This window comes from Crinia signifera, chromosome 7, assembly GCF_055691185.1.
Source record: "Crinia signifera chromosome 7, ASM5569118v1, whole genome shotgun sequence".
NCBI classification, from domain to species: Eukaryota; Metazoa; Chordata; class Amphibia; order Anura; family Myobatrachidae; genus Crinia; species Crinia signifera.
The window spans coordinates 106,282,481-106,302,614 of record NC_139223.1 but is presented as its reverse complement, the minus strand read 5'-3'; the positions used below and the strand labels follow the sequence as shown (position 1 = coordinate 106,302,614).

Sequence of the window (20,134 nt, the reverse complement as noted above, 5' to 3'; positions counted from 1 at the left end):
CTTTTTACATTACCAAAACATGATTTTTTTCATTAAGCCAAAACAGTTAGGAAACTTTTTAATTAGCTTACCTGGTGATAGAAGTAGAAGAGGGCAAAAAAAGTGCAGGTATCTCACCTACAGCCATACCACATTGGATAGGCCCAATCTCGTCTGATCTTGGAAGCTAAGCAGTGTTGGCCCTGGTTAGTACTTGGGTGGGAGACCACATGGGAACACCAGGTGCTGTAGGTTTTTTCACATTACTGGCAAAAAATTTTTATTCTCTATCTATTTAAATTGGAAACTTTTTCTTTTTATTGCCAGCACAGACATTTAGAAGAGGTCAAACATACACAATAGCCATCACCTAAAGACTTACCACACTGTTTAGGCCCAATTCCAACTGCTTTTGGCAGCTAAACAGTGTTGAGCCTCTTTAGTAGTTTATTTAAGATCCCCTGCTAATATCATGTCCTGTAGGTCTTTTTACATTGCCAACACATGATTTTTTTCAGTAAGCAAAAACAGTTACGAAACTTTTTTATTAGCTTACCTGGTGATAGAAGTAGAAGAGGGCAAAAAAGTGCCTGTATCTCACCTACAGCCATACCACATTGGATATGTCCAATCTCGTCTGATCTTGGAAGCTAAGCAGTGTTGGGCCTGGTTAGTACTTGGGTGGGAGACCACATGGGAACACCAGGTGCTTTAGGTTTTTTCACATTACTGGCAAATTGTTTTTATTCTCTAGCTATTTAAATTGGAAACTTTTTCTTTTTATTGCTTGTAGAGACATTTGTAAGAGGTCAAACAGACACAATAGCCATCACCTAAAGACTTACCACACTGTTTAGGCCCAATTCCAACTGCTTTTGGCAGCTAAACAGTGTTGAGCCTCTTTAGTAGTTTAATTTAAGATCCCCTGCTAATATCATGTCCTGTAGGTCTTTTTACATTACCAACACATGATTTTTTTCAGTAAGCAAAAACAGTTAGGAAGCTTTTTTATTAGCTTACCTGGTGATAGAAGAGAAGAGTTCAAAAAAGAGCATGCATCTCACCTACAGCCATACCACATTGAATAGGCCCAATCTCGTCTGATCTTGGAAGGTAAGCAGTGTTGGGCCTGGTTAGTACTTGGGTGGGAGACCACATGGGAACACCTGGTGCTGTAGGTTTTTTCACATTACTGGCAAATTGTTTTTATTCTCTATCTATTTAAATTGGAAACTTTTTCTTTTTATTGCCAGCACAGACATTTAGAAGAGGTCAAACATACACAATAGCCATCACCTAAAGACTTACCACACTGTTTAGGCCCAATTCCAACTGCTTTTGGCAGCTAAACAGTGTTGAGCCTCTTTAGTAGTTTAATTTAAGATCCCCTGCTAATATCATGTCCTGTAGGTCTTTTTACATTGCCAACACATGATTTTTTTCAGTAAGCAAAAACAGTTACGAAACTTTTTTATTAGCTTACCTGGTGATCGAAGTAGAAGAGGGCAAAAAAGTGCCTGTATCTCACCTACAGCCATACCACATTGGATATGCCCAATCTCGTCTGATCTTGGAAGCTAAGCAGTGTTGGGCCTGGTTAGTACTTGGGTGGGAGACCACATGGGAACACCAGGTGCTGTAGGTTTTTTCACATTACTGGCAAATTGTTTTTATTCTCTAGCTATTTAAATTGGAAACTTTTTCTTTTTATTGCCTGTAGAGACATTTGTAAGAGGTCAAACAGACACAATAGCCATCACCTAAAGACTTACCACACTGTTTAGGCCCAATTCCAACTGCTTTTGGCAGCTAAACAGTGTTGAGCCTCTTTAGTAGTTTAATTTAAGATCCCCTGCTAATATCATGTCCTGTAGGTCTTTTTACATTACTAACACATGATTTTTTTCAGTAAGCAAAAACAGTTAGGAAGCTTTTTTATTAGCTTACCTGGTGATAGAAGAGAAGAGGGCAAAAAAGAGCATGTATCTCACCTACAGCCATACCACATTGGATAGGCCCAATCTCGTCTGATCTTGGAAGCTAAGCAGTGTTGGGCCTGGTTAGTACTTTGGTGGGAGACCACATGGGAACACCTGGTGCTGTAGGTTTTTTCACATTACTGGCAAATTGTTTTTATTCTCTAGCTATTTAAATTGGAAACTTTTTCTTTTTATTGCCAGTACAGACATTTGGAAGAGGTCAAACAGACACAATAGCCATCACCTAAAGACTTACCACACTGTTTAGGCCCAATTCCAACTGCTTTTGGCAGCTAAACAGTGTATGAGCCTCTTTAGTAGTTTCATTTAAGATCCCCTGCTAATATCATGTCCTGTAGGTCTTTTTACATTACCAAAACATGATTTTTTTAATTAAGCCAAAACAGTTAGGAAACTTTTTTATTAGCTTACCTGGTGATATAAGTAGAAGAGGGCAAAAAAGTGCATGTATCTCACCTACAGCCATACCACATTGGATAGGCCCAATCTCGTCTGATCTTGGAAGCTAAGCAGTGTTGGGCCTGGTTAGTAATTGGGTGGGAGACCACATGGGAACACCAGGTGCTGTAGGTTTTTTCACATTACTGGCAAATTGTTTTTATTCTCTATCTATTTAAATTGGAAACTTTTTCTTTTTATTGCCAGCACAGACATTTAGAAGAGGTCAAACATACACAATAGCCATCACCTAAAGACTTACCACACTGTTTAGGCCCAATTCCAACTGCTTTTGGCAGCTAAACAGTGTTGAGCCTCTTTAGTAGTTTAATTTAAGATCCCCTGCTAATATCATGTCCTGTAGGTCTTTTTACATTACCAACACATGATTTTTTTCAGTAAGCAAAAACAGTTAGGAAGCTTTTTTATTAGCTTACCTGGTGATAGAAGAGAAGAGGGCAAAAAAGAGAATGTATCTCACCTACAGCCATACCACATTGGATAGGCCCAATCTCGTCTGATCTTGGAAGCTAAGCAGTGTTGGGCCTTGTTAGTACTTGGGTGGGAGACCACATGGGAACACCTGGTGCTGTAGGTTTTTTCACATTACTGGCAAATTGTTTTTATTCTCTAGCTATTTAAATTGGAAACTTTTTCTTTTTATTGCCAGTACAGACATTTGGAAGAGGTCAACCAGACACAATAGCCATCACCTAAAGACTTACCACACTGTTTAGGCCCAATTCCAACTGCTTTTGGCAGCTAAACAGTGTTGAGCCTCTTTAGTAGTTTAATTTAAGATCCCCTGATAATATCATGTCCTGTAGGTCTTTTTACATTACCAACATATGATTTTTTTCAGTAAGCAAAAACAGTTAGGAAGCTTTTTTATTAGCTTACCTGGTGATAGAAGAGAAGAGGGCAAAAAAGAGCATGTATCTCACCTACAGCCATACCACATTGGATAGGCCCAATCTCGTCTGATCTTGGAAGCTAAGCAGTGTTGGGCCTGGTTAGTACTTGGGTGGGAGACCACATGGGAACACCTGGTGCTGTAGGTTTTTTCACATTACTGGCAAATTGTTTTTATTCTCTAGCTATTTAAATTGGAAACTTTTTCTTTTTATTGCCAGTACAGACATTTGGAAGAGGTCAAACATACACAATAGCCATCACCTAAAGACTTACCACACTGTTTAGGCCCAATTCCAACTGCTTTTGGCAGCTAAACAGTGTTGAGCCTCTTTAGTTGTTTAATTTAAGATCCCCTGCTAATATCATGTCCTGTAGGTCTTTTTACATTGCCAACACATGATTTTTTTCAGTAAGCAAAAACAGTTACGAAACTTTTTTATTAGCTTACCTGGTGATAGAAGTAGAAGAGGGCAAAAAAGTGCCTGTATCTCACCTACAGCCATACCACATTGGATATGCCCAATCTCGTATGATCTTGGAAGCTAAGCAGTGTTGGGCCTGGTTAGTACTTGGGTGGGAGACAACATGGGAACACCAGGTGCTGTAGGTTTTTTCACATTACTGGCAAATTGTTTTTATTCTCTAGCTATTTAAATTGGAAACTTTTTCTTTTTATTGCCTGTAGAGACATTTGTAAGAGGTCAAACAGACACAATAGCCATCACCTAAAGACTTACCACACTGTTTAGGCCCAATTCCAACTGCTTTTGGCAGCTAAACAGTGTTAAGCCTCTTTAGTAGTTTAATTTAAGATCCCCTGCTAATATCATGTCCTGTAGGTCTTTTTACATTACCAACACATGATTTTTTTCAGTAAGCAAAAACAGTTAGGAAGCTTTTTTATTAGCTTACCTGGTGATAGAAGAGAAGAGGTCAAAAAAGAGCATGTATCTCACCTACAGCCATACCACATTGGATAGGCCCAATCTCGTCTGATCTTGGAAGCTAAGCAGTGTTGGGCCTGGTTAGTACTTGGGTGGGAGACCACATGGGAACACCTGGTGCTGTAGGTTTTTTCACATTACTGGCAAATTGTTTTTATTCTCTATCTATTTAAATTGGAAACTTTTTCTTTTTATTGCCAGCACAGACATTTAGAAGAGGTCAAACATACACAATAGCCATCACCTAAAGACTTACCACACTGTTTAGGCCCAATTCCAACTGCTTTTGGCAGCTAAACAGTGTTGAGCCTCTTTAGTATTTTAATTTAAGATCCCCTGCTAATATCATGTCCTGTAGGTCTTTTTACATTACCAACACATGATTTTTTTCAGTAAGCAAAAACAGTTAGGAAGCTTTTTTATTAGCTTACCTGGTGATAGAAGAGAAGAGGGCAAAAAAGAGCATGTATCTCACCTACAGCCATACCACATTGGATAGGCCCAATCTCGTCTGATCTTGGAAGCTAAGCAGTGTTGGGCCTGGTTAGTACTTGGGTGGGAGACCACATGGGAACACCTGGTGCTGTAGGTTTTTTCACATTACTGGCAAATTGTTTTTATTCTCTAGCTATTTAAATTGGAAACTTTTTCTTTTTATTGCCAGTACAGACATTTGGAAGAGGTCAAACAGACACAATAGCCATCACCTAAAGACTTACCACACTGTTTAGGCCCAATTCCAACTGCTTTTGGCAGCTAAACAGTGTATGAGCCTCTTTAGTTGTTTCATTTAAGATCCCCTGCTAATATCATGTCCTGTAGGTCTTTTTACATTACCAAAACATGATTTTTTTCATTAAGCCAAAACAGTTAGGAAACTTTTTTATTAGCTTACCTGGTGATAGAAGTAGAAGAGGGCAAAAAAGTGCATGTATCTCACCTACAGCCATACCACATTGGATAGGGCCAATCTCATCTGATCTTGGAAGCTAAGCAGTGTTGGGCCTGGTTAGTACTTGGGTGGGAGACCACATGGGAACACCAGGTGCTGTAGGTTTTTTCACATTACTGGCAAATTGTTTTTATTCTCTATCTATTTAAATTGGAAACTTTTTCTTTTTATTGCCAGTACAGACATTTAGAAGAGGTCAAACATACACAATAGCCATCACCTAAAGACTTACCACACTGTTTAGGCCCAATTCCAACTGCTTTTGGCAGCAACAGTGTTGAGCCTCTTTAGTAGTTTAATTTAAGATCCCCTGCTAATATCATGTCCTGTAGGTCTTTTTACATTGCCAACACATGATTTTTTTCAGTAAGCAAAAACAGTTACGAAACTTTTTTATTAGCTTACCTGGTGATAGAAGTAGAAGAGGGCAAAAAAGAGCATGTATCTCACCTACAGCCATACCACATTGGATAGGCCCAATCTTGTCTGATCTTGGAAGCTAAGCAGTGTTGGGCCTGGTTAGTACTTTGGTGGGAGACCACATGGGAACACCTGCTGCTGTAGGTTTTTTCACATTACTGGCAAATTGTTTTTATTCTCTAGCTATTTAAATTGGAAACTTTTTCTTTTTATTGCCAGTACAGACATTTGGAAGAGGTCAAACAGACACAATAGCCATCACCTAAAGACTTACCACACTGTTTAGGCCCAATTCCAACTGCTTTTGGCAGCTAAACAGTGTATGAGCCTCTTTAGTAGTTTCATTTAAGATCCCCTGCTAATATCATGTCCTGTAGGTCTTTTTACATTACCAAAACATGATTTTTTTAATTAAGCCAAAACAGTTAGGAAACTTTTTTATTAGCTTACCTGGTGATAGAAGTAGAAGAGGGCAAAAAAGTGCATGTATCTCACCTACAGCCATACCACATTAGATAGGCCCAATCTCGTCTGATCTTGGAAGCTAAGCAGTGTTGGGCCTGGTTAGTACTTGGGTGGGAGACCACATGGGAACAACTGGTGCTGTAGGTTTTTTCACATTACTGGCAAATTGTTTTTATTCTCTAGCTATTTAAATTGGAAACTTTTTCTTTTTATTGCCAGTACAGACATTTGGAAGAGGTCAAACAGACACAATAGCCATCACCTAAAGACTTACCACACTGTTTTGGCCCAATTCCAACTGCTTTTGGCAGCTAAACAGTGTATGAGCCTCTTTAGTAGTTTCATTTAAGATCCCCTGCTAATATCATGTCCTGTAGGTCTTTTTACATTACCAAAACATGATTTTTTTCATTAAGCCAAAACAGTTAGGAAACTTTTTAATTAGCTTACCTGGTGATAGAAGTAGAAGAGGGCAAAAAAAGTGCAGGTATCTCACCTACAGCCATACCACATTGGATAGGCCCAATCTCGTCTGATCTTGGAAGCTAAGCAGTGTTGGCCCTGGTTAGTACTTGGGTGGGAGACCACATGGGAACACCAGGTGCTGTAGGTTTTTTCACATTACTGGCAAAAAATTTTTATTCTCTATCTATTTAAATTGGAAACTTTTTCTTTTTATTGCCAGCACAGACATTTAGAAGAGGTCAAACATACACAATAGCCATCACCTAAAGACTTACCACACTGTTTAGGCCCAATTCCAACTGCTTTTGGCAGCTAAACAGTGTTGAGCCTCTTTAGTAGTTTATTTAAGATCCCCTGCTAATATCATGTCCTGTAGGTCTTTTTACATTGCCAACACATGATTTTTTTCAGTAAGCAAAAACAGTTACGAAACTTTTTTATTAGCTTACCTGGTGATAGAAGTAGAAGAGGGCAAAAAAGTGCCTGTATCTCACCTACAGCCATACCACATTGGATATGTCCAATCTCGTCTGATCTTGGAAGCTAAGCAGTGTTGGGCCTGGTTAGTACTTGGGTGGGAGACCACATGGGAACACCAGGTGCTTTAGGTTTTTTCACATTACTGGCAAATTGTTTTTATTCTCTAGCTATTTAAATTGGAAACTTTTTCTTTTTATTGCTTGTAGAGACATTTGTAAGAGGTCAAACAGACACAATAGCCATCACCTAAAGACTTACCACACTGTTTAGGCCCAATTCCAACTGCTTTTGGCAGCTAAACAGTGTTGAGCCTCTTTAGTAGTTTAATTTAAGATCCCCTGCTAATATCATGTCCTGTAGGTCTTTTTACATTACCAACACATGATTTTTTTCAGTAAGCAAAAACAGTTAGGAAGCTTTTTTATTAGCTTACCTGGTGATAGAAGAGAAGAGTTCAAAAAAGAGCATGCATCTCACCTACAGCCATACCACATTGAATAGGCCCAATCTCGTCTGATCTTGGAAGGTAAGCAGTGTTGGGCCTGGTTAGTACTTGGGTGGGAGACCACATGGGAACACCTGGTGCTGTAGGTTTTTTCACATTACTGGCAAATTGTTTTTATTCTCTATCTATTTAAATTGGAAACTTTTTCTTTTTATTGCCAGCACAGACATTTAGAAGAGGTCAAACATACACAATAGCCATCACCTAAAGACTTACCACACTGTTTAGGCCCAATTCCAACTGCTTTTGGCAGCTAAACAGTGTTGAGCCTCTTTAGTAGTTTAATTTAAGATCCCCTGCTAATATCATGTCCTGTAGGTCTTTTTACATTGCCAACACATGATTTTTTTCAGTAAGCAAAAACAGTTACGAAACTTTTTTATTAGCTTACCTGGTGATAGAAGTAGAAGAGGGCAAAAAAGTGCCTGTATCTCACCTACAGCCATACCACATTGGATATGCCCAATCTCGTCTGATCTTGGAAGCTAAGCAGTGTTGGGCCTGGTTAGTACTTGGGTGGGAGACCACATGGGAACACCAGGTGCTGTAGGTTTTTTCACATTACTGGCAAATTGTTTTTATTCTCTAGCTATTTAAATTGGAAACTTTTTCTTTTTATTGCCTGTAGAGACATTTGTAAGAGGTCAAACAGACACAATAGCCATCACCTAAAGACTTACCACACTGTTTAGGCCCAATTCCAACTGCTTTTGGCAGCTAAACAGTGTTGAGCCTCTTTAGTAGTTTAATTTAAGATCCCCTGCTAATATCATGTCCTGTAGGTCTTTTTACATTACTAACACATGATTTTTTTCAGTAAGCAAAAACAGTTAGGAAGCTTTTTTATTAGCTTACCTGGTGATAGAAGAGAAGAGGGCAAAAAAGAGCATGTATCTCACCTACAGCCATACCACATTGGATAGGCCCAATCTCGTCTGATCTTGGAAGCTAAGCAGTGTTGGGCCTGGTTAGTACTTTGGTGGGAGACCACATGGGAACACCTGGTGCTGTAGGTTTTTTCACATTACTGGCAAATTGTTTTTATTCTCTAGCTATTTAAATTGGAAACTTTTTCTTTTTATTGCCAGTACAGACATTTGGAAGAGGTCAAACAGACACAATAGCCATCACCTAAAGACTTACCACACTGTTTAGGCCCAATTCCAACTGCTTTTGGCAGCTAAACAGTGTATGAGCCTCTTTAGTAGTTTCATTTAAGATCCCCTGCTAATATCATGTCCTGTAGGTCTTTTTACATTACCAAAACATGATTTTTTTAATTAAGCCAAAACAGTTAGGAAACTTTTTTATTAGCTTACCTGGTGATATAAGTAGAAGAGGGCAAAAAAGTGCATGTATCTCACCTACAGCCATACCACATTGGATAGGCCCAATCTCGTCTGATCTTGGAAGCTAAGCAGTGTTGGGCCTGGTTAGTAATTGGGTGGGAGACCACATGGGAACACCAGGTGCTGTAGGTTTTTTCACATTACTGGCAAATTGTTTTTATTCTCTATCTATTTAAATTGGAAACTTTTTCTTTTTATTGCCAGCACAGACATTTAGAAGAGGTCAAACATACACAATAGCCATCACCTAAAGACTTACCACACTGTTTAGGCCCAATTCCAACTGCTTTTGGCAGCTAAACAGTGTTGAGCCTCTTTAGTAGTTTAATTTAAGATCCCCTGCTAATATCATGTCCTGTAGGTCTTTTTACATTACCAACACATGATTTTTTTCAGTAAGCAAAAACAGTTAGGAAGCTTTTTTATTAGCTTACCTGGTGATAGAAGAGAAGAGGGCAAAAAAGAGAATGTATCTCACCTACAGCCATACCACATTGGATAGGCCCAATCTCGTCTGATCTTGGAAGCTAAGCAGTGTTGGGCCTGGTTAGTACTTGGGTGGGAGACCACATGGGAACACCTGGTGCTGTAGGTTTTTTCACATTACTGGCAAATTGTTTTTATTCTCTAGCTATTTAAATTGGAAACTTTTTCTTTTTATTGCCAGTACAGACATTTGGAAGAGGTCAACCAGACACAATAGCCATCACCTAAAGACTTACCACACTGTTTAGGCCCAATTCCAACTGCTTTTGGCAGCTAAACAGTGTTGAGCCTCTTTAGTAGTTTAATTTAAGATCCCCTGATAATATCATGTCCTGTAGGTCTTTTTACATTACCAACATATGATTTTTTTCAGTAAGCAAAAACAGTTAGGAAGCTTTTTTATTAGCTTACCTGGTGATAGAAGAGAAGAGGGCAAAAAAGAGCATGTATCTCACCTACAGCCATACCACATTGGATAGGCCCAATCTCGTCTGATCTTGGAAGCTAAGCAGTGTTGGGCCTGGTTAGTACTTGGGTGGGAGACCACATGGGAACACCTGGTGCTGTAGGTTTTTTCACATTACTGGCAAATTGTTTTTATTCTCTAGCTATTTAAATTGGAAACTTTTTCTTTTTATTGCCAGTACAGACATTTGGAAGAGGTCAAACATACACAATAGCCATCACCTAAAGACTTACCACACTGTTTAGGCCCAATTCCAACTGCTTTTGGCAGCTAAACAGTGTTGAGCCTCTTTAGTTGTTTAATTTAAGATCCCCTGCTAATATCATGTCCTGTAGGTCTTTTTACATTGCCAACACATGATTTTTTTCAGTAAGCAAAAACAGTTACGAAACTTTTTTATTAGCTTACCTGGTGATAGAAGTAGAAGAGGGCAAAAAAGTGCCTGTATCTCACCTACAGCCATACCACATTGGATATGCCCAATCTCGTATGATCTTGGAAGCTAAGCAGTGTTGGGCCTGGTTAGTACTTGGGTGGGAGACAACATGGGAACACCAGGTGCTGTAGGTTTTTTCACATTACTGGCAAATTGTTTTTATTCTCTAGCTATTTAAATTGGAAACTTTTTCTTTTTATTGCCTGTAGAGACATTTGTAAGAGGTCAAACAGACACAATAGCCATCACCTAAAGACTTACCACACTGTTTAGGCCCAATTCCAACTGCTTTTGGCAGCTAAACAGTGTTAAGCCTCTTTAGTAGTTTAATTTAAGATCCCCTGCTAATATCATGTCCTGTAGGTCTTTTTACATTACCAACACATGATTTTTTTCAGTAAGCAAAAACAGTTAGGAAGCTTTTTTATTAGCTTACCTGGTGATAGAAGAGAAGAGGTCAAAAAAGAGCATGTATCTCACCTACAGCCATACCACATTGGATAGGCCCAATCTCGTCTGATCTTGGAAGCTAAGCAGTGTTGGGCCTGGTTAGTACTTGGGTGGGAGACCACATGGGAACACCTGGTGCTGTAGGTTTTTTCACATTACTGGCAAATTGTTTTTATTCTCTATCTATTTAAATTGGAAACTTTTTCTTTTTATTGCCAGCACAGACATTTAGAAGAGGTCAAACATACACAATAGCCATCACCTAAAGACTTACCACACTGTTTAGGCCCAATTCCAACTGCTTTTGGCAGCTAAACAGTGTTGAGCCTCTTTAGTATTTTAATTTAAGATCCCCTGCTAATATCATGTCCTGTAGGTCTTTTTACATTACCAACACATGATTTTTTTCAGTAAGCAAAAACAGTTAGGAAGCTTTTTTATTAGCTTACCTGGTGATAGAAGAGAAGAGGGCAAAAAAGAGCATGTATCTCACCTACAGCCATACCACATTGGATAGGCCCAATCTCGTCTGATCTTGGAAGCTAAGCAGTGTTGGGCCTGGTTAGTACTTGGGTGGGAGACCACATGGGAACACCTGGTGCTGTAGGTTTTTTCACATTACTGGCAAATTGTTTTTATTCTCTAGCTATTTAAATTGGAAACTTTTTCTTTTTATTGCCAGTACAGACATTTGGAAGAGGTCAAACAGACACAATAGCCATCACCTAAAGACTTACCACACTGTTTAGGCCCAATTCCAACTGCTTTTGGCAGCTAAACAGTGTATGAGCCTCTTTAGTTGTTTCATTTAAGATCCCCTGCTAATATCATGTCCTGTAGGTCTTTTTACATTACCAAAACATGATTTTTTTCATTAAGCCAAAACAGTTAGGAAACTTTTTTATTAGCTTACCTGGTGATAGAAGTAGAAGAGGGCAAAAAAGTGCATGTATCTCACCTACAGCCATACCACATTGGATAGGGCCAATCTCATCTGATCTTGGAAGCTAAGCAGTGTTGGGCCTGGTTAGTACTTGGGTGGGAGACCACATGGGAACACCAGGTGCTGTAGGTTTTTTCACATTACTGGCAAATTGTTTTTATTCTCTATCTATTTAAATTGGAAACTTTTTCTTTTTATTGCCAGCACAGACATTTAGAAGAGGTCAAACAGACACAATAGCCATCACCTAAAGACTTACCACACTGTTTAGGCCCAATTCCAACTGCTTTTGGCAGCTAAACAGTGTTGAGCCTCTTTAGTAGTTTAATTTAAGATCCCCTGATAATATCATGTCCTGTAGGTCTTTTTACATTACCAACATATGATTTTTTTCAGTAAGCAAAAACAGTTAGGAAGCTTTTTTATTAGCTTACCTGGTGATAGAAGAGAAGAGGGCAAAAAAGAGCATGTATCTCACCTACAGCCATACCACATTGGATAGGCCCAATCTCGTCTGATCTTGGAAGCTAAGCAGTGTTGGGCCTGGTTAGTACTTGGGTGGGAGACCACATGGGAACACCTGGTGCTGTAGGTTTTTTCACATTACTGGCAAATTGTTTTTATTCTCTAGCTATTTAAATTGGAAACTTTTTCTTTTTATTGCCAGTACAGACATTTGGAAGAGGTCAAACAGACACAATAGCCATCACCTAAAGACTTACCACACTGTTTAGGCCCAATTCCAACTGCTTTTGGCAGCTAAACAGTGTATGAGCCTCTTTAGTAGTTTCATTTAAGATCCCCTGCTAATATCATGTCCTGTAGGTCTTTTTACATTACCAAAACATGATTTTTTTCATTAAGCCAAAACAGTTAGGAAACTTTTTTATTAGCTTACCTGGTGATAGAAGTAGAAGAGGGCAAAAAAGTGCATGTATCTCACCTACAGCCATACCACATTGGATAGGCCCAATCTCGTCTGATCTTGGAAGCTAAGCAGTGTTGGGCCTGGTTAGTACTTGGCTGGGAGACCACATGGGAACACCAGGTGCTGTAGGTTTTTTCACGTTACTGGCAAATTGTTTTTATTCTCTATCTATTTAAATTGGAAACTTTTTCTTTTTATTGCCAGCACAGACATTTAGAAGAGGTCAAACATACACAATAGCCATCACCTAAAGACTTACCACACTGTTTAGGCCCAATTCCAACTGCTTTTGGCAGCTAAACAGTGTTGAGCCTCTTTAGTAGTTTAATTTAAGATCCCCTGCTAATATCATGTCCTGTAGGTCTTTTTACATTGCCAACACATGATTTTTTTCAGTAAGCAAAAACAGTTACGAAACTTTTTTATTAGCTTACCTGGTGATCGAAGTAGAAGAGGGCAAAAAAGTGCCTGTATCTCACCTACAGCCATACCACATTGGATATGCCCAATCTCGTCTGATCTTGGAAGCTAAGCAGTGTTGGGCCTGGTTAGTACTTGGGTGGGAGACAACATGGGAACACCAGGTGCTGTAGGTTTTTTCACATTACTGGCAAATTGTTTTTATTCTCTAGCTATTTAAATTGGAAACTTTTTCTTTTTATTGCCTGTAGAGACATTTGTAAGAGGTCAAACAGACACAATAGCCATCACCTAAAGACTTACCACACTGTTTAGGCCCAATTCCAACTGCTTTTGGCAGCTAAACAGTGTTAAGCCTCTTTAGTAGTTTAATTTAAGATCCCCTGCTAATATCATGTCCTGTAGGTCTTTTTACATTACCAACACATGATTTTTTTCAGTAAGCAAAAACAGTTAGGAAGCTTTTTTATTAGCTTACCTGGTGATAGAAGAGAAGAGGTCAAAAAAGAGCATGTATCTCACCTACAGCCATACCACATTGGATAGGCCCAATCTCGTCTGATCTTGGAAGCTAAGCAGTGTTGGGCCTGGTTAGTACTTGGCTGGGAGACCACATGGGAACACCAGGTGCTGTAGGTTTTTTCACGTTACTGGCAAATTGTTTTTATTCTCTATCTATTTAAATTGGAAACTTTTTCTTTTTATTGCCAGCACAGACATTTAGAAGAGGTCAAACATACACAATAGCCATCACCTAAAGACTTACCACACTGTTTAGGCCCAATTCCAACTGCTTTTGGCAGCTAAACAGTGTTGAGCCTCTTTAGTAGTTTAATTTAAGATCCCCTGCTAATATCATGTCCTGTAGGTCTTTTTACATTGCCAACACATGATTTTTTTCAGTAAGCAAAAACAGTTAGGAAGCTTTTTTATTAGCTTACCTGGTGATAGAAGAGAAGAGGTCAAAAAAGAGCATTTATCTCACCTACAGCCATACCACATTGGATAGGCCCAATCTCGTCTGATCTTGGAAGCTAAGCAGTGTCGGGCCTGGTTAGTACTTGGGTGGGAGACCACATGGGAACACCTGGTGCTGTAGGTTTTTTCACATTACTGGCAAATTGTTTTTATTCTCTAGCTATTTAAATTGGAAACTTTTTCTTTTTATTGCCAGTACAGACATTTGGAAGAGGTCAAACAGACACAATAGCCATCACCTAAAGACTTACCACACTGTTTAGGCCCAATTCCAACTGCTTTTGGCAGCTAAACAATGTATGAGCCTCTTTAGTAGTTTCATTTAAGATCCCCTGCTAATATCATGTCCTGTAGGTCTTTTTACATTACCAAAACATGATTTTTTTCATTAAGCCAAAACAGTTAGGAAACTTTTTTATTAGCTTACCTGGTGATAGAAGTAGAAGAGGGCAAAAAAGTGCATGTATCTCACCTACAGCCATACCACATTGGATAGGCCCAATCTCGTCTGATCTTGGAAGCTAAGCAGTGTTGGGCCTGGTTAGTACTTGGCTGGGAGACCACATGGGAACACCAGGTGCTGTAGGTTTTTTCACATTACTGGCAAATTGTTTTTATTCTCTATCTATTTATATTGGAAACTTTTTCTTTTTATTGCCAGCACAGACATTTAGAAGAGGTCAAACATACACAATAGCCATCACCTAAAGACTTACCACACTGTTTAGGCCCAATTCCAACTGCTTTTGGCAGCTAAACAGTGTTGAGCCTCTTTAGTAGTTTAATTTAAGATCCCCTGCTAATATCATGTCCTGTAGGTCTATTTACATTGCCAACACATGATTTTTTTCAGTAAGCAAAAACAGTTACGAAACTTTTTTATTAGCTTACCTGGTGATAGAAGTAGAAGAGGGCAAAAAAGTGCCTGTATCTCACCTACAGCCATACCACATTGGATATGCCCAATCTCGTCTTATCTTGGAAGCTAAGCAGTGTTGGGCCTGGTTAGTACTTGGGTGGGAGACCACATGGGAACACCAGGTGCTGTACGTTTTTTCACATTACTGGCAAATTGTTTTTATTCTCTAGCTATTTAAATTGGAAACTTTTTCTTTTTATTGCCTGTAGAGACATTTGTAAGAGGTCAAACAGACACAATAGCCATCACCTAAAGACTTACCACACTGTTTAGGCCCAATTCCAACTGCTTTTGGCAGCTAAACAGTGTTGAGCCTCTTTAGTAGTTTAATTTAAGATCCCCTGCTAATATCATGTCCTGTAGGTCTTTTTACATTACCAACACATGATTTTTTTCAGTAAGCAAAAACAGTTAGGAAGCTTTTTTATTAGCTTACCTTGTGATAGAAGAGAAGAGGGCAAAAAAGAGCATGTATCTCACCTACAGCCATACCACATTGGATAGGCCCAATCTCATCTGACCTTGGAAGCTAAGCAGTGTTGTGCCTGGTTAGTACTTTGGTGGGAGACCACATGGGAACACCTGGTGCTGTAGGTTTTTTCACATTACTGGCAAATAGTTTTTATTCTCTAGCTATTTAAATTGGAAACTTTTTCTTTTTATTGCCAGTACAGACATTTGGAAGAGGTCAAACAGACACAATAGCCATCACCTAAAGACTTACCACACTGTTTATGCCCAATTCCAACTGCTTTTGGCAGCTAAACAGTGTATGAGCCTCTTTAGTAGTTTCATTTAAGATCCCCTGCTAATATCATGTCCTGTAGGTCTTTTTACATTACCAAAACATGATTTTTTTAATTAAGCCAAAACAGTTAGGAAACTTTTTTATTAGCTTACCTGGTGATAGAAGTAGAAGAGGGCAAAAAAGTGCATGTATCTCACCTACAGCCATACCACATTGGATAGGCCCAATCTCGTCTGATCTTGGAAGCTAAGCAGTGTTGGGCCTGGTTAGTACTTGGGTGGGAGACCACATGGGAACACCAGGTGCTGTAGGTTTTTTTCACATTACTGGCAAATTGTTTTTATTCTCTATCTATTTAAATTGGAAACTTTTTCTTTTTATTGCCAGCACAGACATTTAGAAGCGGTCAAACATACACAATAGCCATCACCTAAAGACTTACCACACTGTTTAGGCCAAATTCCAACTGCTTTTGGCAGCTAAACAGTGTTGAGCCTCTTTAGTATTTTAATTTAAGATCCCCTGCTAATATCATGTCCTGTAGGTCTTTTTACATTACCAACACATGATTTTTTTCAGTAAGCAAAAACAGTTAGGAAGCTTTTTTATTAGCTTACCTGGTGATAGAAGAGAAGAGGGCAAAAAAGAGCATGTATCTCACCTACAGCCATACCACATTGGATAGGCCCAATCTCGTCTGATCTTGGAAGCTAAGCAGTGTTGGGCCTGGTTAGTACTTGGGTGGGAGACCACATGGGAACACCAGGTGCTGTAGGTTTTTTCACATTACTGGCAAATTGTTTTTATTCTCTATCTATTTAAATTGGAAACTTTTTCTTTTTATTGCCAGCACAGACATTTAGAAGAGGTCAAACATACACAATAGCCATCACCTAAAGACTTACCACACTGTTTAGGCCCAATTCCAACTGCTTTTGGCAGCTAAACAGTGTTGAGCCTCTTTAGTAGTTTAATTTAAGATCCCCTGCTAATATCATGTCCTGTAGGTCTTTTTACATTGCCAACACATGATTTTTTTCAGTAAGCAAAAACAGTTACGAAACTTTTTTATTAGCTTACCTGGTGATAGAAGTAGAAGAGGGCAAAAAAGTGCCTGTATCTCACCTACAGCCATACCACATTGGATTTGTCCAATCTCGTCTGATCTTGGAAGCTAAGCAGTGTTGGGCCTGGTTAGTACTTGGGTGGGAGACCACATGGGAACACCTGGTGCTGTAGGTTTTTTCACATTACTGGCAAATTGTTTTTATTCTCTAGCTATTTAAATTGGAAACTTTTTCTTTTTATTGCCAGTACAGACATTTGGAAGAGGTCAAACAGACACAATAGCCATCACCTAAAGACTTACCACACTGTTTAGGCCCAATTCCAACTGCTTTTGGCAGCTAAACAGTGTTGAGCCTCTTTAGTAGTTTAATTTAAGATCCCCTGCTAATATCATGTCCTGTAGGTCTTTTTACATTACCAACACATGATTTTTTTCAGTAAGCAAAAACAGTTAGGAAGCTTTTTTATTAGCTTACCTTGTGATAGAAGAGAAGAGGGCAAAAAAGAGCATGTATCTCACCTACAGCCATACCACATTGTATAGGCCCAATCTCATCTGACCTTGGAAGCTAAGCAGTGTTGTGCCTGGTTAGTACTTTGGTGGGAGACCACATGGGAACACCTGGTGCTGTAGGTTTTTTCACATTACTGGCAAATAGTTTTTATTCTCTAGCTATTTAAATTGGAAACTTTTTCTTTTTATTGCCAGTACAGACATTTGGAAGAGGTCAAACAGACACAATAGCCATCACCTAAAGACTTACCACACTGTTTATGCCCAATTCCAACTGCTTTTGGCAGCTAAACAGTGTATGAGCCTCTTTAGTAGTTTCATTTAAGATCCCCTGCTAATATCATGTCCTGTAGGTCTTTTTACATTACCAAAACATGATTTTTTTAATTAAGCCAAAACAGTTAGGAAACTTTTTTATTAGCTTACCTGGTGATAGAAGTAGAAGAGGGCAAAAAAGTGCATGTATCTCACCTACAGCCATACCACATTGGATAGGCCCAATCTCGTCTGATCTTGGAAGCTAAGCAGTGTTGGGCCTGGTTAGTACTTGGGTGGGAGACCACATGGGAACACCAGGTGCTGTAGGTTTTTTTCACATTACTGGCAAATTGTTTTTATTCTCTATCTATTTAAATTGGAAACTTTTTCTTTTTATTGCCAGCACAGACATTTAGAAGCGGTCAAACATACACAATAGCCATCACCTAAAGACTTACCACACTGTTTAGGCCAAATTCCAACTGCTTTTGGCAGCTAAACAGTGTTGAGCCTCTTTAGTATTTTAATTTAAGATCCCCTGCTAATATCATGTCCTGTAGGTCTTTTTACATTACCAACACATGATTTTTTTCAGTAAGCAAAAACAGTTAGGAAGCTTTTTTATTAGCTTACCTGGTGATAGAAGAGAAGAGGGCAAAAAAGAGCATGTATCTCACCTACAGCCATACCACATTGGATAGGCCCAATCTCGTCTGATCTTGGAAGCTAAGCAGTGTTGGGCCTGGTTAGTACTTGGGTGGGAGACCACATGGGAACACCAGGTGCTGTAGGTTTTTTCACATTACTGGCAAATTGTTTTTATTCTCTATCTATTTAAATTGGAAACTTTTTCTTTTTATTGCCAGCACAGACATTTAGAAGAGGTCAAACATACACAATAGCCATCACCTAAAGACTTACCACACTGTTTAGGCCCAATTCCAACTGCTTTTGGCAGCTAAACAGTGTTGAGCCTCTTTAGTAGTTTAATTTAAGATCCCCTGCTAATATCATGTCCTGTAGGTCTTTTTACATTGCCAACACATGATTTTTTTCAGTAAGCAAAAACAGTTACGAAACTTTTTTATTAGCTTACCTGGTGATAGAAGTAGAAGAGGGCAAAAAAGTGCCTGTATCTCACCTACAGCCATACCACATTGGATTTGTCCAATCTCGTCTGATCTTGGAAGCTAAGCAGTGTTGGGCCTGGTTAGTACTTGGGTGGGAGACCACATGGGAACACCCGGTGCTGTAGGTTTTTTCACATTACTGGCAAATTGTTTTTATTCTCTAGCTATTTAAATTGGAAACTTTTTCTTTTTATTGCCAGTACAGACATTTGGAAGAGGTCAAACAGACACAATAGCCATCACCTAAAGACTTACCACACTGTTTAGGCCCAATTCCAACTGCTTTTGGCAGCTAAACAGTGTATGAGCCTCTTTAGTAGTTTCATTTAAGATCCCCTGCTAATATCATGTCCTGTAGGTCTTTTTACATTACCAAAACATGATTTTTTTCATTAAGCCAAAACAGTTAGGAAACTTTTTTATTAGCTTACCTGGTGATAGAAGTAGAAGAGGGCAAAAAAGTGCATGTATCTCACCTACAGCCATACCACATTGGATAGGCCCAATCTCATCTGATCTTGGAAGCTAAGCAGTGTTGGGCCTGGTTAGTACTTGGGTGGGAGACCACATGGGAACACCAGGTGCTGTAGGTTTTTTCACATTACTGGCAAATTGTTTTTATTCTCTATCTATTTAAATTGGAAACTTTTTCGGTACTTATGTAGTAACTGGGCTGCCGATTTTGAAATCGGGTCCATCGCATCGCATCGCACCCGACCAAATCGCATGCGATGCGATGCGATGCGATGCGATGCGATGGACCCGATTTTTCCATAGGATTCAATGTTAAAATGGACTGAGTCCATTTTAACATGGAATTCAATGGGAAAAAGGGGTCCTTTTCATACCCCTACTATCCAAGTGGGCATGGAGTTGGATATAAACCTGTGGCGAGCGTAGCGAGCCACCGAGCCCGAAGCGTGGCGAGCGTAGCGAGCCCCGCGAGGGGACACAGAATACCGCCCCCTCGCGGGGCTCGCTTCGCTCGCCACGCTTCGGGCTTTGTGGCTCGCTACGCTCGCCACAGGTTTATATCCAACTCCATGACCACTTGGATAGTAGGGGTATGAAAAGGACCCCTTTTTCCCATTGAATTTCATGTTAAAATGGACTCAGTCCATTTTAACATTGAATCCTATGGAAAAATCGGGTCATCGCATCGCATCGTATGCGATGCGATGCGATATCGCATCGCATCGCATCTGATTGTATGCCTTAACTTAAGGCATACAATCAAAAAATCGGCAGCCCAGATACTACATAAGTACCACTTTTTCTTTTTATTGCCAGCACAGACATTTAGAAGAGGTCAAACATACACAATAGCCATCACCTAAAGACTTACCACACTGTTTAGGCCCAATTCCAACTGCTTTTGGCAGCTAAACAGTGTTGAGCCTCTTTAGTAGTTTAATTTAAGATCCCCTGCTAATATCATGTCCTGTAGGTCTTTTTACATTGCCAACACATAATTTTTT

At 39.4% G+C, this 20,134-nt stretch overlaps 40 non-coding genes and 2 pseudogenes across 40 annotated transcripts; all 42 read left to right on the top strand.

Moving 5' to 3' along the window:
* Nucleotides 1-115: 115 nt before the first annotated feature.
* LOC146023853 (5S ribosomal RNA) lies at nt 116-234 on the top strand. Its single transcript, XR_014453255.1, has one exon. It is a non-coding gene; the product is annotated as a 5S ribosomal RNA (ribosomal RNA).
* Nucleotides 235-578: 344 nt separating this feature from the next.
* Nucleotides 579-697, top strand: LOC146024064 (5S ribosomal RNA). The gene has a single exon (XR_014453460.1). It is a non-coding gene; the product is annotated as a 5S ribosomal RNA (ribosomal RNA).
* Nucleotides 698-1,041: 344 nt separating this feature from the next.
* Nucleotides 1,042-1,160, top strand: LOC146023112 (5S ribosomal RNA). The gene has a single exon (XR_014452540.1). It is a non-coding gene; the product is annotated as a 5S ribosomal RNA (ribosomal RNA).
* A 345-nt stretch (nt 1,161-1,505) lies between these two features.
* Nucleotides 1,506-1,624, top strand: LOC146022708 (5S ribosomal RNA). The gene has a single exon (XR_014452153.1). It is a non-coding gene; the product is annotated as a 5S ribosomal RNA (ribosomal RNA).
* A 344-nt stretch (nt 1,625-1,968) lies between these two features.
* On the top strand, nt 1,969-2,087 carry LOC146022641 (5S ribosomal RNA). The gene has a single exon (XR_014452088.1). It is a non-coding gene; the product is annotated as a 5S ribosomal RNA (ribosomal RNA).
* Nucleotides 2,088-2,433: 346 nt separating this feature from the next.
* LOC146023922 (5S ribosomal RNA) lies at nt 2,434-2,552 on the top strand. The gene has a single exon (XR_014453322.1). It is a non-coding gene; the product is annotated as a 5S ribosomal RNA (ribosomal RNA).
* A 344-nt stretch (nt 2,553-2,896) lies between these two features.
* Nucleotides 2,897-3,015, top strand: LOC146024073 (5S ribosomal RNA). The gene has a single exon (XR_014453468.1). It is a non-coding gene; the product is annotated as a 5S ribosomal RNA (ribosomal RNA).
* Nucleotides 3,016-3,359: 344 nt separating this feature from the next.
* LOC146022177 (5S ribosomal RNA) lies at nt 3,360-3,478 on the top strand. Its single transcript, XR_014451644.1, has one exon. It is a non-coding gene; the product is annotated as a 5S ribosomal RNA (ribosomal RNA).
* A 345-nt stretch (nt 3,479-3,823) lies between these two features.
* LOC146024050 (5S ribosomal RNA) lies at nt 3,824-3,942 on the top strand. Its single transcript, XR_014453447.1, has one exon. It is a non-coding gene; the product is annotated as a 5S ribosomal RNA (ribosomal RNA).
* A 344-nt stretch (nt 3,943-4,286) lies between these two features.
* On the top strand, nt 4,287-4,405 carry LOC146022176 (5S ribosomal RNA). Its single transcript, XR_014451643.1, has one exon. It is a non-coding gene; the product is annotated as a 5S ribosomal RNA (ribosomal RNA).
* A 344-nt stretch (nt 4,406-4,749) lies between these two features.
* Nucleotides 4,750-4,868, top strand: LOC146022174 (5S ribosomal RNA). The gene has a single exon (XR_014451641.1). It is a non-coding gene; the product is annotated as a 5S ribosomal RNA (ribosomal RNA).
* Nucleotides 4,869-5,214: 346 nt separating this feature from the next.
* Nucleotides 5,215-5,333, top strand: LOC146023484 (5S ribosomal RNA). Its single transcript, XR_014452899.1, has one exon. It is a non-coding gene; the product is annotated as a 5S ribosomal RNA (ribosomal RNA).
* Nucleotides 5,334-5,676: 343 nt separating this feature from the next.
* Nucleotides 5,677-5,795, top strand: LOC146024969 (5S ribosomal RNA; annotated as a pseudogene).
* A 346-nt stretch (nt 5,796-6,141) lies between these two features.
* On the top strand, nt 6,142-6,260 carry LOC146024304 (5S ribosomal RNA). The gene has a single exon (XR_014453689.1). It is a non-coding gene; the product is annotated as a 5S ribosomal RNA (ribosomal RNA).
* A 347-nt stretch (nt 6,261-6,607) lies between these two features.
* LOC146023852 (5S ribosomal RNA) lies at nt 6,608-6,726 on the top strand. Its single transcript, XR_014453254.1, has one exon. It is a non-coding gene; the product is annotated as a 5S ribosomal RNA (ribosomal RNA).
* A 344-nt stretch (nt 6,727-7,070) lies between these two features.
* Nucleotides 7,071-7,189, top strand: LOC146024062 (5S ribosomal RNA). Its single transcript, XR_014453458.1, has one exon. It is a non-coding gene; the product is annotated as a 5S ribosomal RNA (ribosomal RNA).
* A 344-nt stretch (nt 7,190-7,533) lies between these two features.
* Nucleotides 7,534-7,652, top strand: LOC146023111 (5S ribosomal RNA). The gene has a single exon (XR_014452539.1). It is a non-coding gene; the product is annotated as a 5S ribosomal RNA (ribosomal RNA).
* A 345-nt stretch (nt 7,653-7,997) lies between these two features.
* On the top strand, nt 7,998-8,116 carry LOC146022697 (5S ribosomal RNA). The gene has a single exon (XR_014452142.1). It is a non-coding gene; the product is annotated as a 5S ribosomal RNA (ribosomal RNA).
* A 344-nt stretch (nt 8,117-8,460) lies between these two features.
* LOC146022639 (5S ribosomal RNA) lies at nt 8,461-8,579 on the top strand. Its single transcript, XR_014452086.1, has one exon. It is a non-coding gene; the product is annotated as a 5S ribosomal RNA (ribosomal RNA).
* Nucleotides 8,580-8,925: 346 nt separating this feature from the next.
* LOC146023920 (5S ribosomal RNA) lies at nt 8,926-9,044 on the top strand. The gene has a single exon (XR_014453321.1). It is a non-coding gene; the product is annotated as a 5S ribosomal RNA (ribosomal RNA).
* Nucleotides 9,045-9,388: 344 nt separating this feature from the next.
* Nucleotides 9,389-9,507, top strand: LOC146022173 (5S ribosomal RNA). The gene has a single exon (XR_014451639.1). It is a non-coding gene; the product is annotated as a 5S ribosomal RNA (ribosomal RNA).
* A 344-nt stretch (nt 9,508-9,851) lies between these two features.
* On the top strand, nt 9,852-9,970 carry LOC146022172 (5S ribosomal RNA). The gene has a single exon (XR_014451638.1). It is a non-coding gene; the product is annotated as a 5S ribosomal RNA (ribosomal RNA).
* Nucleotides 9,971-10,315: 345 nt separating this feature from the next.
* LOC146024049 (5S ribosomal RNA) lies at nt 10,316-10,434 on the top strand. Its single transcript, XR_014453446.1, has one exon. It is a non-coding gene; the product is annotated as a 5S ribosomal RNA (ribosomal RNA).
* Nucleotides 10,435-10,778: 344 nt separating this feature from the next.
* LOC146022171 (5S ribosomal RNA) lies at nt 10,779-10,897 on the top strand. Its single transcript, XR_014451637.1, has one exon. It is a non-coding gene; the product is annotated as a 5S ribosomal RNA (ribosomal RNA).
* A 344-nt stretch (nt 10,898-11,241) lies between these two features.
* LOC146022170 (5S ribosomal RNA) lies at nt 11,242-11,360 on the top strand. Its single transcript, XR_014451636.1, has one exon. It is a non-coding gene; the product is annotated as a 5S ribosomal RNA (ribosomal RNA).
* A 346-nt stretch (nt 11,361-11,706) lies between these two features.
* On the top strand, nt 11,707-11,825 carry LOC146023483 (5S ribosomal RNA). Its single transcript, XR_014452898.1, has one exon. It is a non-coding gene; the product is annotated as a 5S ribosomal RNA (ribosomal RNA).
* A 344-nt stretch (nt 11,826-12,169) lies between these two features.
* On the top strand, nt 12,170-12,288 carry LOC146022168 (5S ribosomal RNA). Its single transcript, XR_014451635.1, has one exon. It is a non-coding gene; the product is annotated as a 5S ribosomal RNA (ribosomal RNA).
* A 346-nt stretch (nt 12,289-12,634) lies between these two features.
* Nucleotides 12,635-12,753, top strand: LOC146022782 (5S ribosomal RNA). The gene has a single exon (XR_014452223.1). It is a non-coding gene; the product is annotated as a 5S ribosomal RNA (ribosomal RNA).
* Nucleotides 12,754-13,098: 345 nt separating this feature from the next.
* LOC146023513 (5S ribosomal RNA) lies at nt 13,099-13,217 on the top strand. The gene has a single exon (XR_014452928.1). It is a non-coding gene; the product is annotated as a 5S ribosomal RNA (ribosomal RNA).
* A 344-nt stretch (nt 13,218-13,561) lies between these two features.
* LOC146022781 (5S ribosomal RNA) lies at nt 13,562-13,680 on the top strand. Its single transcript, XR_014452222.1, has one exon. It is a non-coding gene; the product is annotated as a 5S ribosomal RNA (ribosomal RNA).
* A 344-nt stretch (nt 13,681-14,024) lies between these two features.
* On the top strand, nt 14,025-14,143 carry LOC146022761 (5S ribosomal RNA). Its single transcript, XR_014452203.1, has one exon. It is a non-coding gene; the product is annotated as a 5S ribosomal RNA (ribosomal RNA).
* A 346-nt stretch (nt 14,144-14,489) lies between these two features.
* On the top strand, nt 14,490-14,608 carry LOC146022779 (5S ribosomal RNA). Its single transcript, XR_014452220.1, has one exon. It is a non-coding gene; the product is annotated as a 5S ribosomal RNA (ribosomal RNA).
* Nucleotides 14,609-14,953: 345 nt separating this feature from the next.
* Nucleotides 14,954-15,072, top strand: LOC146024658 (5S ribosomal RNA; annotated as a pseudogene).
* A 344-nt stretch (nt 15,073-15,416) lies between these two features.
* LOC146024302 (5S ribosomal RNA) lies at nt 15,417-15,535 on the top strand. The gene has a single exon (XR_014453687.1). It is a non-coding gene; the product is annotated as a 5S ribosomal RNA (ribosomal RNA).
* Nucleotides 15,536-15,881: 346 nt separating this feature from the next.
* On the top strand, nt 15,882-16,000 carry LOC146021836 (5S ribosomal RNA). The gene has a single exon (XR_014451310.1). It is a non-coding gene; the product is annotated as a 5S ribosomal RNA (ribosomal RNA).
* Nucleotides 16,001-16,345: 345 nt separating this feature from the next.
* On the top strand, nt 16,346-16,464 carry LOC146021835 (5S ribosomal RNA). Its single transcript, XR_014451309.1, has one exon. It is a non-coding gene; the product is annotated as a 5S ribosomal RNA (ribosomal RNA).
* A 345-nt stretch (nt 16,465-16,809) lies between these two features.
* LOC146023102 (5S ribosomal RNA) lies at nt 16,810-16,928 on the top strand. Its single transcript, XR_014452530.1, has one exon. It is a non-coding gene; the product is annotated as a 5S ribosomal RNA (ribosomal RNA).
* Nucleotides 16,929-17,272: 344 nt separating this feature from the next.
* On the top strand, nt 17,273-17,391 carry LOC146024508 (5S ribosomal RNA). Its single transcript, XR_014453886.1, has one exon. It is a non-coding gene; the product is annotated as a 5S ribosomal RNA (ribosomal RNA).
* Nucleotides 17,392-17,737: 346 nt separating this feature from the next.
* Nucleotides 17,738-17,856, top strand: LOC146021834 (5S ribosomal RNA). The gene has a single exon (XR_014451308.1). It is a non-coding gene; the product is annotated as a 5S ribosomal RNA (ribosomal RNA).
* A 345-nt stretch (nt 17,857-18,201) lies between these two features.
* LOC146021832 (5S ribosomal RNA) lies at nt 18,202-18,320 on the top strand. Its single transcript, XR_014451307.1, has one exon. It is a non-coding gene; the product is annotated as a 5S ribosomal RNA (ribosomal RNA).
* A 345-nt stretch (nt 18,321-18,665) lies between these two features.
* LOC146023437 (5S ribosomal RNA) lies at nt 18,666-18,784 on the top strand. Its single transcript, XR_014452855.1, has one exon. It is a non-coding gene; the product is annotated as a 5S ribosomal RNA (ribosomal RNA).
* A 346-nt stretch (nt 18,785-19,130) lies between these two features.
* LOC146021490 (5S ribosomal RNA) lies at nt 19,131-19,249 on the top strand. The gene has a single exon (XR_014450975.1). It is a non-coding gene; the product is annotated as a 5S ribosomal RNA (ribosomal RNA).
* Nucleotides 19,250-20,134: the final 885 nt, after the last annotated feature.